The sequence below is a fragment of the Mytilus galloprovincialis genome, chromosome 9 (genome assembly GCF_965363235.1).
Source record: "Mytilus galloprovincialis chromosome 9, xbMytGall1.hap1.1, whole genome shotgun sequence".
Lineage (NCBI taxonomy): Eukaryota > Metazoa > Mollusca > Bivalvia > Mytilida > Mytilidae > Mytilus > Mytilus galloprovincialis.
This window is the reverse complement of record NC_134846.1, coordinates 46,200,637-46,221,882: the sequence shown is the minus strand read 5'-3', so window position 1 is coordinate 46,221,882 and position 21,246 is coordinate 46,200,637. Positions and strand designations below refer to the sequence as shown.

Genomic DNA, 21,246 nt, shown 5'->3' with positions numbered 1-21,246 from the left:
TTATATAATTGAAAACTGATGTATGAAACTAAATGCCAAATATGTAAATCAATGATTATTGATTCAAATCCGAGGCTTTATTCAACTAGAAACTCTTTATATATCAATTCTTCTGGTGAACGAATAGAGAATAAACATTGTGAAAAACTTCTTGGTTTATGCATCGGAAAAACCTAAATTGGAATAAGCAAATTTATAAAATGTCAAGTACAATACCATATAGAATCAACTTATTACAAAAGATAAAAAAAAAAAGTATTTACCTATGCATATTTATAGCTAATATTCTACCATTGTTTGATTGTTGTTGCAATATATGGGTTAATTGTTATGAACGTGGAATAAATACATTTTTGTTTATATAGATTAGACCGTTGGTTTTCCCGTTTGAATGGTTTTACACTAGTAATTTTGGGGCCCTTTATAGCTTGTTGTTCGGTGTGAGCCAAGGCTCCGTGTTGAAGGCCGTACTTTAACCTATAATGGTTTACTTTTTAAATTGTTATTTGTATGGAGAGTTGTCTCATTGGCACTCACACCACATCTTCCTATATCTATTAATAAGTTATTAAAGCAATCTGCTAGGTTATGGTAGAAGCTGACATAATGACATTCTCAAGTTTATTGTATACCAGTTGAAACTGGTTAAATGTGGAAAAACAAATTCAATATCAAAAGGCTATACATGTACTTGTATTTGTATCATTAAATGATATGGTTCCTAACTATTTACAAGAAAACTTTCATTTTACTCATAATCAAAATTATAATTAACGTTCAGCTGTCGAAAAACTATTATATCTTTCAAAGGCAATAACATTTTTTTTAAGAAAACATTAATATATTCGGGTTCTCAAATATCAAATATGGACAGTTTACCAAATGAAATGATGAGTAATACACTTTTATCTTTTACAACAAAATGTTATATATTTTTTCATAAATTGTGCAAATTAATATGCTTTTTCATAAATATCTGTATAAAATTGTATATTGTGTATATATAATTATGATATGTATTAACTTTATATGTCATTGATATTTTGATGTCCCTAAGGAAAATTAGTAATAACTAGTGGGATTATCCTGTTTATTTATTTGTTTATCTATCTATAAAAGTACGTAATTGAAATCTAAAATGAATTTAACACCACAATGATTTCTTCAAGATAGCCGTTTCCGATTTATGCGAATAAAATTTTACTTCCTTTATTAACAATTCAGAATTCTATTTATCATTATATTATGATTGGAAAAAACAAACCACATCAATTGCTTGTAGTTTTTAAAATAATCGGGATGATACTTAAGATGGAATGAAAACACACGGGAGATAGGTCATTTGGGGTGTACTTTTTGTGATCATTCAGAGTATTTAAAACAAAAAACTATTGGGTGCAATACACCAATTATGTAATCAATAATGTAAAACAAAATCTCAAAATAGGAAGGATAACAGACGCCAAAACAAAATCAGATACACACGAAAAGGGATCGCAATTATCTTAAAGATTGGTCGGAAAACAATGCAACTTACTGTTTCTCATTATGCATCAATTTTAACATAAATAAACAATTGCAAATTTTCCCCGCTTCATTATCGAAAAATATCCTGTGAATATTTTTTTCCACTAAAAGGAGAACCTACACGCAAGATTTCGACGATATTTAGTGGGATTTATCTTAACTTTTGAAACTGGTTATATTATTTGCTCCTTAAGTTTTTGTATCTTTACATTTGTCCGACTCCTTTTTTTCAACTGATGTATGTTATCTTCTTCTTTTGTCTGTTGTATATTGTCCTTTTTTACTAATGCATTGTCTTTTTTATTGGTTGAGGTATATCAAATCTATATCATGCATTTGATAATAGAAGTTATTTTCCTATTTTGCATAATAATTCTTTATGATCGTTTGAGAAACTGCGGTCACAACGTTTATAAAGACACAAATCCGAAAAATATTCGTAAGAAAATGTAGTTCCTTTAGAAGGATAGATTTAACATTTTATTTCCCAAAATATAATGCAAGATTCTTCATATATTTTGACAAAATCTTTCCGTTTATTTTTTTAACACACAAAAGACATGTGGCAATTTCTTTTTCTAAACAATTCCAAAGTATTAAAAGAAAGCAGGTTTGCATTTTTCTTGGTATTTAAGCTTTTAAGACTAGTGTCAAGAAAACGTTGACAAGTAACAATATGATTTAATTTATAAAAAGTAATTTGTATAAGTATTCCATGAATATGATGAACCTAAATTATTTCCAAAAACAGTATTTTTATTTTTATACTGACAAATCGAGTGGATAATATATATTATAATAACCACTTCCCTTTAAAGTTACTGCACTTTCACATGCCAAACCTTAACAAAAAATAATTATTAGGTTTTTCCACATTTTATGAGACCCTAGTTATTTTTCCATTAAGGCGTTTAAAAATAGTGTCAATGTGAGCATTTACATATGGACAATATCATTTTATTGTTAATCTTTATTTTGTAACGTTTATTTCATAATTTGGTACGCTCTAGACGTACGTTTCGTCGGCATAAAACTCATAAGTAGACATAAAACAACAAAAAAACTTTTTATAAATTAGTATCCCGTATTGCCTTATAGCTTTGAATGTACAAAATACACAACATAATTATGGAAGCTTGGAAAATTTGTTTAAAGCATTTAGATATAGCATTGAAAACGTAGTTAATACAGTTTTAATCTAGACAGTAACTTTACTGAAATAGTAAAAATCATAACCGAGATAAAAATAGCTAACTTCTCTTTTTTATTCTTAGAAAAAATGGGTCTATTTATGAAAACAGACATAGAATGTATGTAAAAAAAAAAATGCGGAATCCCTTTATTGTTTGAACTATATTGAAAACCTGTTTTATGACAATAATTTCTGAATGAAAAGGAAATTGTTTTATAATTAATTTTACACTTATCATAAAAATACAAAAGAAGATGAAAAGTACTCGTCAACCAGACAGCATTTAAACAACAACAGAAATGACAAAAATAACTTCTACAAGACGACATAAAATATTACAGTCAAATATACGAACGTCTTGTTAAAGCATTTTAAGCTTTTGCAAAGATTTCAGACTAATTTTTATCTATTTGTATTTTACAGATATGCGTACAAAATACTAACTTGCCATCTCGTCCTCGGTTTAATGCAAAAATCATGGAAAAGTTTTCTAAAAACTAAAATCACAAGAATGCTGAACTCCGAGGAAATTCAAAACGGAAAATCATATTGCAAAATTAAAAGTTCAAAAAAATCAAAGAATGGGTAACAACTGTCATATTATGATATGTTCCTTACGTCATAACTACAATCCCCTTCCCTTTCGTGAATGTCACCTACCGAATTAGACTCTTTACCGGATTTGTTATTACATAAGAAACACGACGGGTGCCACATGTGGAGCAAGATCTGCTTACCCTTCCGGAGCACCTGAGATCACCCCTAGTTTTTGATGGGGTTCGTGTCGTTTATTCTTTAGTTTTCTATGTTGTGTCATGTGCACTATTGTTTGTCTGTTTGTCTTTTTCATTTTTAGCCACAGCGTTGTCAGTTTATTTTAGATTTATGAGTTTGACTGTCCCTTTGATATCTTTCTTCCCTCTTTTATATTTGGTACAGTCATTTTTTTATGTAGAAAATGGTGGATTAAACCTTATTTTATAGCTAACTAAACCTCTCACTTGTAAATAATCGAAATGATGAAGTAAAACAAATGTCGTCATAGCTGTTTATTACATGACACCAGTTTAAACTGATATTTCAGAAGTGTGCATGTGTATGAAAATTAACTCTTATATAAACATATTCAAAATTTCTTAGTTAATTCCAAGCGATTTGGCATATAATGATCTAAAATGAGTTCTTCTATATTTGAATCTTGATTTGACACACTTCTGGTCGAATCCTGGACACACACATCCGCCGTCTGTATGATAAAGATCTAAGGATATTTTTGGTATAACTGTTTCAATAGCTTGTTTTCTTATTTTGTTTTGACAGGGAAACAGATTCATATAAAGGGGCTTTGTTTCTAAGTTCCTATTTCTAATACTGTATTCAATCATAATTGTGTTTTTCATGTTTTCATATAAGTTATCATACATATGTGCAAAAAAAGAGTGTCGACTGGAACGACTACACAAACCTTAAGTTGGCATTTCGGGTTTTAAAGTTTTCTGTATTACAAAGTAAAGAAACGATCTTTTTACTTTTAGATTAGTCGTAGAAACTGTTGTAATTCGCACGAGACTCTATTTTATTGTATTATCGAAGGGAAATAAAACTCAAAACGGATTCAGTATAAGATCTTTTAATTCATGTGGTGATTATCAGTATAAATTTAGCTGTTTTCCCGTTTCCTTAATAATTGCATGATTAGTTTATTCAGTTAAATTGATATTTCTGTCCAGTCGTTCAAGTATTTTTATCCGGTAATCATATATTTGAATGCATGCTGTCATAAATTGACAATTATACAAGTTCAGTGACCGACATCTTTTTGACATAAAACAAAAAAGAATGTTTTAAATAGGATGAAACAAGGACAGAAATTTTAATTTAAAACTACTACATAACGAATTGTTATTTTTAAATTATATTAAACTATATTAAATTGATATAAATCAAACCTGGTTTTGTAAGGTTGTTGTGTCCGTCTGTTTATTCGTCGTTTCTGCTTGTTTGCTAGGCCTCTCGTAACTCGTAACTGGTTTTTAATGAAACATGAGCAAACAGTTTTGTAAATAGTGACATAGTCAACTTTTATCTTATTATCATTATTATTATTATTATTATTATTATTATTATTACTATTACTATTATTATTATTATTATTATTATTATTATTATTATTATTATTATTATTATTATTGATTGTGAATATTTTGATCAAAGGCCAGTGGCAAATATTTCATGCACGTTCAAAAGGATAACAAATTAACAATACATACAATAGGTAGGTCCTTTAAAAGAGGCCATTCGTGATGAATGTTTGGGAATTTTAGATTGTCACTTGTAAATAAGGGTATATTGGATGGGGACAGAAATTATGCCTTGCAACACAACCTTACGATGAATGCTGCTCCGGCATTACAACTTGAACCGTGCAATATCTAACAAAGTGTGACATTAATTTGTGACCGAAAGTGCCTTCATTTCAATGAAGCTTATATAGCATATTTCAAATACGAAATTGAGTTCAATATGGAAATAAGCAAGAATAAGGATATTGAAAATAAAACTATAATTGAAAAAAAAGTCAAATCATATAATTGTCTTGAACTAAGACCTGTATTGTGTTTCTAGTATAGCAAAGGATGAAATCTGTCATCAGTTTACGAATAGGGAAGCTAGAATTAAGAGGTGTTTCTATATTAATTTTTCTGTCATTTCAAGAACTCATACATTGATAGGGGATTTCTTAATTCTAGGATTTTCTGACTGAACGAGGAAAAGATTTTGTTTTATTCTTTTCAAATACATGGAAACATTTTTATCATTTAAAAATCACATATATGGGTTCAACCATATCTGGTTCTCGGCTCATTTTCGTTAGCCTCGATAAAGTTTTACTATGGGTTGAATTATAAAAAAAAATCTGTCCTTTTATTGTCACCACAGTTTCTCGATATGTATTTCATATTGTCTAGTAAATGACTTTGACAAATATATATATTATGAACACAATATCATTAATGTTTTTAATGAGTTGAATGCGAGATCCTTCTGATTTCTTAAGGTATCCGACCCATAATAAAGAATTACGGAAAATTTTCCGGAGTTTACCGAGGTGTAAATTTTTTCAACACCTCGGTATTTTCCGCCTAGTAAGCGAAAGTATAGTTATTATTTTTTAAATGACGATTAAAATATCAGAAAGGCTTAATTGAAGTATATTTTCATTAACTATAGAGTAAACGCTCATTTTTCTATAAATTGTCTAATTTTGACAATCCGGAAACAGAAGTTATGGTTTTTTGATAATTTTTTTTTTAAATAAGGCCGTGAGTTTTCTCGTTTGAATTGTTTTACATTGTCATTTTGGGCCTTTTATAGCTGACTATGCGGTATAGGCTTTGTTCATTGTTGAAGGCCGTACAGTTCTTGTAGAGTCTCATTGGCAATCATACCACATCTTCTTTTTATTATATACTTTTGAAATATGAGCAAAAAGGAGAGAATTTTCATATTTCAGGTCCTAAAATTACCTTGACCTTTGACCTTTTGACCTCAAGGTTAAAGCTAATCCTTTATCTAATGCATATCATAAAGTTATCATAATTAACAAATGTAATGAAAGATTATAGTACATAAAGGTAAGTTTACTATAGAAAATTGAGCAAAAAAGGAGGTCATTGTCTAATTTTAGCTCCTAAAATTACTTGACCTTTTGACCTGTTGACCCCTAAAGGTTGAAACCAAACCATGATCTTTTGAATATCATCAAATGGTCTTTATTTACAAAGGTTGTGAAGATTATTGGACCAATAGGTAGATACACTTTTGAAAATTTAGCAAAAAAGGAGATTTTTGTTGATTTTAGCTCCAAAAATGACCTTGACCTTTGACCTTTTGAACTTTACATGTCATAAATATCATAGTGTATTCTTATTATAAGATTATATGAAGTATGGTTAGTTTTGCTAAAGATTTACATAAATTATACCAAAAAACATCAGAACAGGGATACATAGTCTCCATTTACGAACTGTGACCTTGACATTCTTAATCAAAATTTCTCGAAATTGGTACGGTAAAAGTTTCTAAAAAATTTTTTTAGGATGGAACAATATGTAAAGTTAATTTAAATGTCATTTTTTAATGCTCTGCTAAAATATTCACTTTTGAACTAGTGAAGATATAAAATTGACAAATTTTATACTTTTCTCCTTTTTCTATTATTAGTAACAATAACACAGTTCTAAAAATAGAATAGCAAAAAAACAATTTATTTTTTATGTTTAATTTTACAAGGTTACATGTAAGGTTCCTTTTAAAAGATAGATTAGTAAATTATACTATATAGATTTCTTAATATTACATACTATTTGAACCCCTTATTTGGCATTTGAGGACAAAAAAGGGGGGCGCTGTAACCCAGCTCTGCTGTTAACCTCAAATATTTTGCGGATTTTTATTTCATAGTAAGAACTCTTAGACCCCCCTACTTACAATCCTTGATAAAAATGTAAATTATTTTGCTTGTTGTATATTGGCTAATTATGGGCCGAATACCTTAATAGAAATATCATATGCACCCATTCAAGGTTTTACGTATGAAGCAACATCGGTGTATTGTACTGAATTAAGACAGTTATTGTTGAATTCTAGAGAATAAAACAAAACTGATATAGATAAATTATACCGTAAAAGCAGCAATTACATCCTTTTACTTATTAGATATGGAAGAAATTCTTGGTTTTCTTTCAAATAAATGGAATAAATGTTCTTTGTCTTATGTCCAGTAGCAAATATTTCATGCATATTTAGGACGAGCATAGAGTTTAATCGTCATATGCATGAAGCAAATGTGAGGAATATGCCAATTCGATACATATAACAAAACAAAAACAGGGGTTAAATATATGACAATATACAGGTGTCATTACCATGTATTCAGCTCTAAATCTCCTAACCCATCACCATCCAAGACTTGAAAATGAGAACTACAATATAGCAGCTTCCAACAACAATATTCCTTAAAGGACAAACATATTTAATACAAACAACTAACAATGCTCCGACTTGTAAATGACACATAAAAATGTTGCTGGTTTCAATAAGTTTGTTTTTTTAAGGAATCAAGCTTTACTTTTCTGAGTGTATATATTAATTGCGTACATCGAATATATGTTAGACGAAAACACGATTCTTCTGAGTGGTTATTTCGTTTTCTTGGAAGAAATGGAAATAGTTCACTATGTGGCATTCAATTTTTTTCAATCTGTAAATGTCATAGATAATTAACCTACAACAGGAAATTTGTACATGTTAATAACCTGCAATTATCATGTAATGTGACATAAATGTCTACAATGAAAGTGCTTTAATCCGGTTATAATTGTTATTTTCTAACACAAAACTATTCATTTCCTAACTATTTGAAAAAAAATCGAACGGTCAATGTCCCATTAATTATCACATGCCTCCATCATATTTCAAATGCATGTCGTGACAGATGTTTATAAGACTGTTATACATTTTCGGCAACTTAAAATGAAAAAAAACCTTTGCATTTATCTCTTTACTTTGGCGCACTATTATTCAAACTGAAATAATAGTTCTTGAATATTGGAAATAATCTTCATAAATATTTCTGCAGCTGTAGCGGCCTATAGCATATGAATCAATCGGAGTTTAGTCGGAGATCCGCGGAATATAACGGAATATAACGGAAGATAACGTTATCATAAACCATGCTACTACTTGTTTGCTACAGCTTTCTTTCCGACCCATGAAAAAAAATCAGTCCCACTTTCGATTTTACCACTTCAATTTATAGACTACCAGTAATGTTATTCAAAGTATACCAGAAAGAATGTAGATGCAAAGTCAGTTTTAAATAGGTTATCTTTTTGAAAAAAATACAACGACCTTTTTAACTATATATATATATATATATATATATATATATATATATATATATATATATATATATATATATATATATATATATATATATATATATATATTATATATATGGCATATTCAATAACAATATAGATTTTCTGAAAATATAATTTTGGGAAAGCCGTTTAAATTATATCACACAATAAATAATAGATCGTGCGTCGGATATTTCCATATTGTCCGTACGGGTCCTTTAATTGAGCGTGCTAGTTTAGCATTGAGAGTTATATCATAATCAAATAAAAATATTAAACTGTAGTCTAGACAAACTTGAATGTTGATTTTAACCACAAAAATTCGTGTTTTTAGAAATAATCAATAAACGTTAACTATACTGAAAAGACTACTGTAACGGGTGTTTTATAAATTGTATCTAGGTAAATCAGGCATGCTGTTTTTATCTTGGTTGAACACTTCTGTTTTCTAATGTTTTTCTTTCACTTTGTTTTGTGAGTGCATATAAATTTCCGAAAGTCTTTGATACTTGTAAAATGTATTGCGATAGATAAGCAACACAAAATACACAAGTTGGACACAAATTAAGATAAGAAATAATAAAAGAATGTCTACAAACTTTCATACTGTATAACCACAAGAATTTGCGGTTTTTAGAATTGATCAATAAATAGTTACTGAATTGAAAGCACTGTGCACTCTGTTAACCTTTTTTCACTTGTCGGTAAATCAGTCTTGTTGTATTTAGTATAGTTTAACACTTATGTTATCTCATTTTAGTTACTATGTCTGTGTGGATACATATAAATGCCCCAAATTGTCACAATTCGGATATACAAGATATTAAATAACTAGAGGCTCTAAAGAGCCTGTGTCGCTCACCTTGGTATATGTGAATATTAAACAAAAGAAACAGATGGATTCATGACAAAATTGTGTTTTGGTGATGGTGATGTGTTTGTACATCTTACTTTACTGAACATTCTTGCTGCTTACAATTATCTCTATCTATAATGAACTTGGCCCAATGAAAATTGTTAAAAATTAACTATAAAGGACATTAACTCCTTAGGGGGTCAATTGACCATTTCAGTCATGTTGACTTATTTGTAAATCTTACTTTGCTGAACATTATTGCTTTTTATGCCCCATTTATGGGCATTATGTTTTCTGGTCTGTGCGTCCGTTCGTCCGTTCGTTCGTTCGTCCGTCCGTTCGTTCGTTCGTTCGTCCGTCTGTCCCGCTTCAGGTTAAAGTTTTTGGTCGAGGTAGTTTTTGATGAAGTTGAAGTCTAATCAACTTGAAACTTAGTACATATGTTCTGTATGATATGATCTTTCTAATTTTAATTCCAAATTAGAGATTTAACCCCATTTCTGGTCTGTGCGTCCGTTCGTCCGTTCGTTCGTCCGTCTGTCCCGCTTCAGGTTAAAGTTTTTGGTCGAGGTAGTTTTTGATGAAGTTGAAGTCTAATCAACTTGAAACTTAGTACATATGTTCTGTATGATATGATCTTTCTAATTTTAATTCCAAATTAGAGATTTAACCCCATTTTCACGGTCCACTGAACATAGAAAATGATAGTGCGGATGGGGCATCCGTGTACTGGGGACACATTCTTGTTACAGGTTATCTCTATCTATAATAGTATTCAAGATAATAACCAAAAACAGCAAAATTTCCTTAAAATTACCATTTAAGGGCAGAAACCCAACAACGGGTTGTCCGATTCATCTGAAAATTTAAGGCCAGATAGATCTTGACCTAATAAACAATTTTACCCTCTCAGATTTGCTCTAAATGCTTTGGTTTTTGAGGTATAAGCCAAAAACTGCATTTTATCCCTATGTTCTATTTTTAGCCATGGCGGCCATCTTGGTTGGTTGACCAGGTCATCGGACACATTTGTTTAACTAGATATCCCAATGATGATTGTGGCCAAGTTTGGATTAATTTGGCCCAGTAGTTTCAGAGGAGAAGATTTTTGTAAAAGATTACTAAGATTTACGAAAAATGGTTCAAAATTGCCTATGAAGGGCAATAACTCCTAAAGGGGTCAACTGACCATTTCGGTCATGTTGACTTATTTTGTAAATCTTACTTAGCTGATCATTATTGCTGTTTACAGTTTATCTCTATCTATAATAATATTCAAGATAATAACCAAAAACAGTAAAATTTCCATAAAATTACCAATTCAGAGGCAGCAACCCAACAACGGGTTGTCCGATTCATCTGAAAATTTCAGGGCAGATAGATCTTGACCTGATGAACGATTTAACACCATCTCAGATTTGCTCTAAATGCTTTGGTTTTTGAGTTAAAAGCCAAAAACCGCATTTTACCCCTATGTTCTATTTTTAGCCCTGGTGGCCATCTTGGTTGGTTGACCGGGTCACCGGACATATTTTTTAAACTAGATACCCCAATGATGATTGTGGCCAAGTTTGGTAAAATTTGGCCCAGTAGTTTCAGAGGAGAAGATTTTTGTAAAAGCTAACGACGGACGACGGACGCCAAGTTATGAGAAAAGCTCACTTGGCCCTGTGGGCCAGGTGAGCTAAAAAGAAGTTGGTAATATTAATGAATAAGGGTACTGAGGAAGATGTAGACACACAAAGAAGTATGCTACCCCGTAGCAGAATGTCCCCGCCATTGCGTAAATGTGGAATAGGGTGGTTTATATAACAAGGTGTCATTAATTTTACGTATTATCATTTTCGGAAAATAGTATTTCATATATATATGAGTAGATAGTATGGTCATTCGATTAGAAGGTAGTGCTATAATAACCTTATTGTTATCAAATATTGTGTTGGGGACTAAAAATGGAATAAGCGTATGCATTTAATGAATTTGATTTGATTTAGCATGTCAACGCTTTGTTTTTGGTCATGGAGTCCCTTTTAGCAGTGACCAATCGATTTATCCTTAATTATTTCATATAGTTATGTTTGAAAATACACCAAACAAACTTTGAACTTTTTTCTGATAATTTTTCAGAAAATCGGGAAGTTTAATTTTAAAAATCGTGAGCAACCGCAGACTTAGGCGAATCCATACATGTAAAAATGATTCAAGATTAAACATAGATTACTTTATAAAGTCATAGATTACTTTCATTTTAAATTACGTAAAAAGAAATTAATTCTTGTAGACATAACAAATAAAAAATAAAATAAATATTAATATTCAATTGAAACTTCTATTGCTAAATAATTCGATTCAAAACAAATTAAAACCTGTTACATCGAAATACTAAAGCAGGTATGAATATGAATATAAAACTCAATTAATGAAATATTGAAGATAAAAGATTCTAAAATCATCATATGTGTACTATAAATTCGAATACTTAATATGTATTTTAACTTGTTATTGTATATGGAAAATAAGCGTGTTTAAGCGTCAAAAATACTTCATTAGAAAAAATATAACGTTAGATAATGAATAAATAAATGATGGAAGCCTACATGTATATAGCAATGCACTTCGTTAATTCCGAAGATATTATGTCTTTTGTAGATGAAACGCACGTCTGACGTAAATATATAAAATTTTAATCCTAGTATCTATGATGAGTTTATTTACAACCACTGCGTCGATGTCACTGCTTGTGGAGATTTATTTCCCCGAGGGTATCACAAGCTCAATAGTCAGCACTTCTGTGTTGACCTAAGTTATCATTGATATGTTAATAATAATAAATTAACTGTTAACAAAACTTTGAATTTATGAAATACTAAGTTTTTTCTACCTCAGGTCTCACGGTCATAAAACTTTCGAGCATGATTTGTGTACTCAGAATCGAAAATCAACCAATCAAATTGCAGGATTTCATGTTTCGAGCATGATTTTTGTGCTCCGAGCACTGAGCAAAGTTGTATGCCTTCAAGGCTTGGAATAGATTGTCTTAGCTGTAGTTGGCAAACTTTTAGGAATTGTTGGTCCTTAATGCTCTTCAACTTCTAACTTTATTTGGCATTTTAAATATTTTTTTGATTCGAGCTTCACTGATGAGTCTTTTGTAGACGAAACGCGCGTCTGGCGTAAATATAAAATTTTAATCCTGGTATCTATAATGAGTTTATCTTTATCATGCAAGGCCTCCATACTTTAGTTGAAAGAAACATGGGTTTTTTTTAAATTGACAAAACAAATTAATAAAAGGCAAAAACAAACTATCTCGCATGGAATTTTGAATGCAATTTTCTCAAAATATAGGGCAAAATTAATGCAGTAATAGCAAATATTGGTTTTGCAAGGACATTTTTATTCCCATGCAACTTAAACAAAAAATAAAAATCGACAGGACCACCAATAAGATCTCAATATATCAAGCTTGAATTAGGCACCGATCACATAAATTGATGTTTGTGAGTGAAATTGGGGTTGGGAGATAATAATGTAGTTAAAAAAATAAAAACGGACATTTTTTTGTTCCTGATCGTTATTGAAAACACTGCCTATTGTATTTCCCGAAAAAAGAAAAAAAAAAACTTGCCCCAACCGCCATTACAAAAACTAAATGATATATGTCTTCGTAAGTTCGATTTTCTATCTAATGAAGATAAAACTTTAAATTTAAAGTTATCAAATATAATTTCTTTTATAAAACAATACGATTTTAAATATGTAAATCATAGCCTTCTACGACAAAAAACTCCCTGCTGACCGTGTCATCAAACCATTATCGCCTATAAAAGTTTGCCTTAAACAGTACATCCTTTTTTTGCAAATCTTTTCCAAATGTATGAACTTCAGGACAATAATCTCCATAACGTGCCATGATATGCAGAGTAATAGGTTATGATGCAATCGAAAGCTTCGGCCATTTCAATGTACATTTTTCTTTAACTCGTTTACGTCTGTACATGTAGCATTTTATAATTATATTTGAAACCAACACATTCTCTTAGTTCCTCTCTCATGTCAGGTTCCTGTTACTAAGTGATTGTCGTTATTCGCTGTGTTACATTTTCGTTGTTTTCGTTTATTGTAGGCTGTTGGTTTTCTTTTTTGCACTGTTTCACATTTTTGTCATTTTGGTGCCTTAATAGTATACTCTACGTATTGGTTTTGTTCATGGTTGAAGGCAGTACTGTGAAATATAGATGCATACATGAACGTACGTCAGTTGGTCTTTGCTGAAAATTTGTTTAAATGGCAATCATACCAAATTTTCTTATCCTTATATTGAACAGAAATCATATTTACCATTTTCGAACACTCAGATTTTTGCATTCTGTGTCATGTAAATTAAACATCAATACTTTAAATCAGACGGTTTAGATGGATTTGGGGTAAATTTAAAAAAAAAACAAACCTGAAAATATGAATCTATTAAAATTCAATAACGAACATTGACAATCGTAATATGTATCATTTACAAACGGTTACATAATATTGTTCTTTATGACTTGTAAAATAACTTGTTATTCAAAGAAACTCAAGGTTGGAAATTGATCACTTTTCCGGAATTGTAATACTGCTTACATTTCCTATAATTCGGTTCGATATAGCGGATTTGAATGGTTAATAAAAAGGATATATAATTGTGACAGTGACATCCTCTTAAAACAGGTGGGCTATCTGTTAAAATCTTAACTTCCTGGTGTGTGAACTTTTCACAACATACTAACAATCAAAGTTTAAACATTCAATCTACCCAATCGACAAAATTACATAATTCTTTTATTTTAATGCACCCATATTTTGGTTAGCAACCTATCCACAGAAGGACCATGCATTATCTTTATATTAGAGAGCAGGGAAAGCTGTTACCACTATTTCGTATTTTGTTTGACATTGATATACTACATAGAACTTTGATCATTTATTTTCCTAGACTCGGTGCACATTCGATCATTTATTTTCCAAGAACAAACAGATTAGATTTACGATCTGCCATATCTGAATGCAGGTGTTAAATTAATGTTGACAGTCTGTACTGCGACATGTTTCTCGTCACAAGAATTTAAGAGCGTATATAACATTAAGTTGTATGTCAAGATATTTGTTAAAACACAGTTGCTCAATTTTCAAAAATGAGCTTCTACCCTTTAACTCAAATCTTACAGAATTCTCATTTACTAATATTTGTATTCCTCATTAAATATATAAAAAAAAAGAAGATGTGGGATGATAGCCAATGATACAAGTCTTCCCAAGAGACCACATGACACAAAAGTTAATAATTATAGGTCGCCGTACGACTTTCGGCAATGAGCAAAGCTCATACTGCATAGTCAGATATAAAAGGCCCCGAATGGACAAATATAAAACAATTAAAAAGAGAAAACTATCGGCCTAATTTATGTACAACAATGAACGAAAAAACAAATATGTATGACAGCAACCATTTGATTTTCTGGGGGAAAGGGGGGGGGGGGGCTATGGTTTTTTTTGGAAAAAAAAGTTTGTTTCCAGTTTTTGGAGAAAAAAATAATTTGTTTTTGATTCTGAGAAAAAAAAATTGTTTGTTTCACCCTCAGCTGCCACTATATGTAATGCTAAAATTGAAAGAAAAAAATTGTTTTCGACTTTTCGCGAAAAAAATAGATTGTTTTTCGCCGCAGGCGAAAAAAAAAGTTTGTACAGAAAAAAAAAAACCATATGCTGCCTAACACATTAACAAACGACAACCACTGAATTACAGGCTCCTGACTTTGGACAGGCACATACATACAGAATGTGGTGGGGTTAAACACATTAACCATCCCCTAACCTATGTGTAATACCACAACATAAGAAGGAACTATGAAAATCAGTTGTAAAAGTCTTAAATCATCTGATGGATACAAATAGAAATACGACACAGAGTGGACGTGGACGGGTACTTGTATATCTCAACAACAAAAAGACTCTTAGTTCAGATCTGAGATTACTCGCAGTTACTTAGCTTTCTTGACATTTTTAGTATCATAGTATTATTATAGTCCTTTAGGATAATATGATAAAAAAATCTAAAAAGTGACCTTCAAAATTAATTAGTAGTCGGAAGAATGTAGTTTAAAAAGTCGTGCAATATAAAACTTTAAAGCTTGAGAGCGAAAAGAGAATCGCTTCGAGTTCCTATCAAACTTGATTCATCCTTCTTTACTGTCCAGCTTTAATAGTATTACCCATATGTGTTCAATTAAATTGTACAAATAACATTAAAATATAAAATATCAGTGAGTGAGAATCGAATCGATTTAGAGCTTGGAATATTGTGTAAAGCGTTTTATCGTTATTTTGTGCATTTTGCCGTTGATCTGCTATTCGCTTGAGATGGAAAATTATCGCTAGAAACTAAGGAGGCACGTGGCGTTGCTAATGACATTGACAACGTCGTCATAGGTAAAAAAAAAGCGATATACAGATTATCATTGGTCATCTCAACTCGATTACTTAACTCGGTTTCGTCCTACCGGCTAAAGCGAGAAAATCAACCCCGTTGAGATGTTCAACGATACCCTATAAATATCATGACCATATATTCTTGTGTCTGTCTGTCTCAAGTCAGGAATATCGTTATAAGGTATTGTGTGTCAATGGTATTTGATATAAGATGAATTTGGGGATGACGGCAAATCTTTGATAGTCCCTTTTTTAGAGCTCGGCATTTTATATCGACAGACATTTATTGTTGACGATTGAATGCTAAACTCCAGATTTCATTTGCTAATTTGAAACAGTGGTCCTCAATGCTCTTCAACTTTGTACATGCTGTACTTTATTTGGCCTTTGTAACTTTTTATGATTCAGGAGTAACTGGTGAGGCTTTTGTAGACGAAACGCTCGTCCGGCGCAAATACAAAATTTCAATTCTGGTATCCATGACGAGCATATTTACAACCATTGTGTCGATGTCACTGCTGGTGGAGTTTTTTTATCCCCGAGGGTATCACCAGATCAGTAGTCAGGAATTGTGTTGACATGAATTTTCATTGATATGGTCATAATTATGAATTAACTGTTTACAAAACTTTGAATTTTTTATAAACCTAAGGCTTTTCTACCTAAGGAATACATTACCTAAGCTTTCTTTAGCAAAACTTTTAGGAATGTTTTGTCCGCAATGCTCTTCAACTTCGTATTTTATTTGGCCTTTGTAACTTTTTTTATTTGAGCGTGACTGATGAGTCTTTTGTAGACGAAACGCGCGTCTGGCGCAAATACAATTTCAATCATGGTATGTATGATAAGTTTATATACAATGTACACATTACATTTTTGTAAGGTATGCAAAGTAACTATGAAGAATGTGTAAGATGTAATAAACAATGTAAGCAGTAAGGGTAACACTTTATTCACTTTATATCCTATATACATGTGTAATGCTGGTATAAAACTACTTTACTGATACTTGTAAACATAAGTTATATCTGAGATGTTCTTGAAAACTAGTAACTGACTTCAAACGTTCTTTGAACAAGTTCTTAAACATATTATTGTAGTGAATTCCTCGTAATTATTGACCTGCGGTTGTAACACTGAAAGATATGAGTATTTTTTCATATCTTCGTTATTTGTTTTTACTACTAAATGTAGGTTGTTTTGATATAAATGTGACTGACATGATAAATAGGATGAACTTTCTCGACGAATAAATCATCGTTTTCTAAGAAATCTAAATACTAGTCTTATTAAAATATTACGTTTCTGCACTGTTTGTTTTGTTTTGTGTGATATATTCTTTTTACTTATTTTGCTATTTATCATTTTCTATGTGCTCTTTTTTCTATATGATATGCTGCATTCTAGAAATTAAAATACAAAATTAAAATCGTTTGAAATTGAATATTATTGGAAAGTCATTTGTATTAGGATTATTCTTAGCCTATGCATTCTATACTACGTTGAATAAGAGTGACCGCGAAAAAATATTTTACCTGCAGAAGAAAGCGTAATAAAATATCAAGCTAATACAGTCCATAAACGAAGTGTGGTCGTTTGTTCCTTTTCAAACCCCCAAAATGTCGTTATTCCTGGGTTTTTTTTACCTAAATTTAAAACTTTTAATATTAAACAAAAGGAACTTAATTCAGAAGTAAAAAGGTTTATTGTATACCTCTTTTTCACTTTAAGTCTGAAACGCAATAAGAGTAACATATAAATATCATAGTTAATTTTAATATAAAGACAATGACCATCTTGTAAAATTGCATGAAAATATCAAAATCTAGATGCATCTTCCAAGCTCCCGAATCTCATACACTCGACGACATCGGTGGTTGCCTCATGGTGGTATGACTCCCTTAAACTAAAATGCAATGCTTTGTATAGTATATATTCTATATCAAGAAGTGAGTTTAACGGCAAATAAAGAAAATACAATTATTTTCAAATACTTAATGTATATGGGAATATATTCACAGAAAATATAGAGAAGGCCCTTTATGACAACTTTGCCGTTACTTTTAAATACAAGGTGCATAATTTCAATTATCATTGTGTAAAAATCTTATTAGAAGAAGTTAAATTTATAGTTGTATAACGCTCCCCAAGATCCAAAAAGCAAGGACAAAAAATACACAATAAAAAAATATAAGACGATTAAATGAAGCCTGCTTGTGTTTACTTTTTAACCATAAGAATACTGTTACATCAAAAACTGATATTGACAATCTGTTTGCATATCAATAGACAACATTCAAAATTGAAAGAATAGATATATAGAGAATATCATATGGCTTTTTCAATATCACATCCGTATCAACCCGAGACACCAATATAATCCCAAGAGCTCAGCTCGAGGGATTATATTGGTTGAGGGTTGATACGGTGTGTGATATTGAAAAAGCCATATTATATACACTTTATTATATACATAAACTTCACGTAGATTTTTTTATGTGACATGACGTCATACATATAATGAGGTTTGAAATGACGTCATACAGATTATAGGTTTGACATGACGTCATACAGATAAGGGGTTTGAAAGCCTTTGTAACAGTGACTGCAATCGATGACGTGACGTCATATAGATTAAAGGTGTGATAAAGCTTTTGCAACCTGCTGATATCGATATCATCACGGGTGGCTGATACAGCAGACTTGCCAATGATTGTATTACACATACAATTTATCTGTATTTAATACTAAGTATATAATAAAGTGAAATATAGAAACATTGAAACAAGTCAATGGATATTATACAAATTATAGTAGACCGACATTCTTTTGGTGTAAACAATTTTCTGAAAACGGAACCATTGAAGATATATAGAGGTGAAAGATCGATTAACACATTTAGACTTGACCTTTGTGATCTAGTGACCCTTATATACCATTTTTAGAAAACCATTGCAAATAAATAAAATCACTCATTTTTATAAACCCTGTTACTTCTTTGTTAAAAAGATAAACTATAGGAGCAAGAAAACGCACATAATATATTTTTAAACTGTCTGCAGAAAATACTCTCTTTGTAGCATATTGTGCTTTCTTATAATAGCGGAATCTATTCACCTAGATATAATTTTTTATGTTCTTTACAATCTGTTCAAAACTCTCGACCAAACAAAACACTGCATATAGTTTCAGCATTTGCCATTCTTTTATTCATCAGTTTAAATCTATACTGCTAGCAGAAAATAAATACTATTATTACATTGGTTGCAATGAATTACATTGATTTCCCAGTTAAATAAAAACCGATAATTTCACATGTGAAATAAACGTGGTTATTTCACTCTCTGACGTCATACAACAATAGGCGTTGTCAAGACGTCGATAACGGCGGATCAAAACAAATTGTGAATGCGTAGAAAAAAGACATAGTTCCTTACATGTTTTATATTAATTTCTTTAAAAAAGCCATTTGTCAATGTAATAAAAATAATAACTAATTAAAGAATTCAAATAGAGAAAAATATTCAACTCGTGACCGAACAACACTGATAATTAACTCATGAGCTACGCGCATTCGTGAATTAATGTGTTGTTCGGTCACTCGTTGAATATTTTTCTCTATTTGAATTCTTCCATTAGTTATTCTATAAGTATACAAATGCAGAAAAATTCTATACAAAGTTTCTTGTGGTTGCTTTTTATGCATGGTAACTTGGTGTCTATGCTCTTAACCATTGTGTATTGATGGCTTTCCAAACTTTCAATCTCTAGCATGCTTGGTTTAATTAAAGAGAGTAGCGTTGTTCATAACAATTTAAAATGTTAAAAACGTAGTTAACTTAGTGAAGACATGATTCTTATACAGCCTGAGATTATTATCACATAAAATCTAAAAAGCAACAACTTATATTCTATGTATGAATTAAGTCGCACTGGTTTTGTATTCAGAAGTAGAAAAAAAAGCTACTTAGTTGATATATTAAATTAATAGAACAGTAGTAATAGAAGACGTTCTCTAATTGTTATGAACTATTTAAAAGAAAAATAGTCCCTGTTTTAATTTCATTTTCGTCAAAACACATCAACATTTGTTGACAAATGAACATTCTTCAAACTTAAAACAAAATAGGTCAGTAGGCCTTCCAAAAGAAATTGTTCCCAATTTAAGACATGAGATATCTAAAGCACTTCCATAAATAAATGATATATTTGGAACATAACTTATTTCTGAAAATTTAAACTGTACTAGATAACTTTTGATGTAGATTAATGTTAAATGAAGGTATTCTCAACTAGGACATAGTTATAAAGACCTTTTATAAACATATCTACACTTTGGTATCGATATAAACAAAAGAGAAAATAGTTATTTTGACATATAATACTGGTTTGTTTTCTAGAAAATAATTTCATAAATACACTCTATTAAATATTAAATACAAAACATACCAGTTGGTTTTTTTTTAATTTAATTTCAAAGCATGTTTTTTATCTGTAAATGTAGCACCAAATGTTTAAGCATTTTGCATTAGTAGCATATTCCAAAAGTCTTTCCGTATTCCTTTTATTTAAAAATTTCTATGACCACATTGACAATACGGTTTGACAGTCGACAGCACGACTTTTTAAAGCATAACAATGAGAAGAACAGGTCACCAGGGAGAATTTCCAAACTGCTTCAAATACAGATCTTGTGGCCACTGTTTACACGGATCTTGATATTTTATCATATTTCGATTGTGACTCTTTTTTTTAAATTTTCTGCAAGTAAAATAACGGGTGCTATATTTGAAGCAAGTAGGGGAAGCAAGTAGGGATCGCTTTCAAGAATTTTTTCTTGGTTTCCGTATGGTTTTTGCTGCAAATTATTGTTCTTTCATGATGGCTGTTAAGTTCGTTTTTTACGGTATATTAAACGAGTTAAGAGTCCTTAACCAGTCAATTATACCACAAAACGTTTCTAACATGTTTCTTAAAATATGACTATACTATACACTTAAACGTTTGCTTCAAAGGCAATAGTTTTCGAATGATGCATAACAGTTCATAACATTTTTGTTAATAAGCCATTAATATAATGAATAGACGGTGTCCAAATTAAAGAATGTATTTTGTAATGAATGTGCCATCATCGTATGTAAATATTGTGACAACATTTTCTGTCTAGAAGTTATGACCCATTCCACCGCTTCCAACGGGCTAAATTTCTAAGGGAAACTATATATCAATGCTCAGTTAAAGTCGATCTTAAACTGCTTTTGTAGCTATGTTTATATAATAAT

The 21,246-nt window shown here is 30.7% G+C and overlaps 1 long non-coding RNA gene across 2 annotated transcripts in view; it reads left to right on the top strand.

Annotated features, from left to right (window-relative positions):
* The window catches only part of LOC143045117 (uncharacterized), a 127,342-nt gene that overhangs the window by 58,852 nt on the left and 47,244 nt on the right, over positions 1–21,246 (top strand). The window lies entirely within an intron of this gene.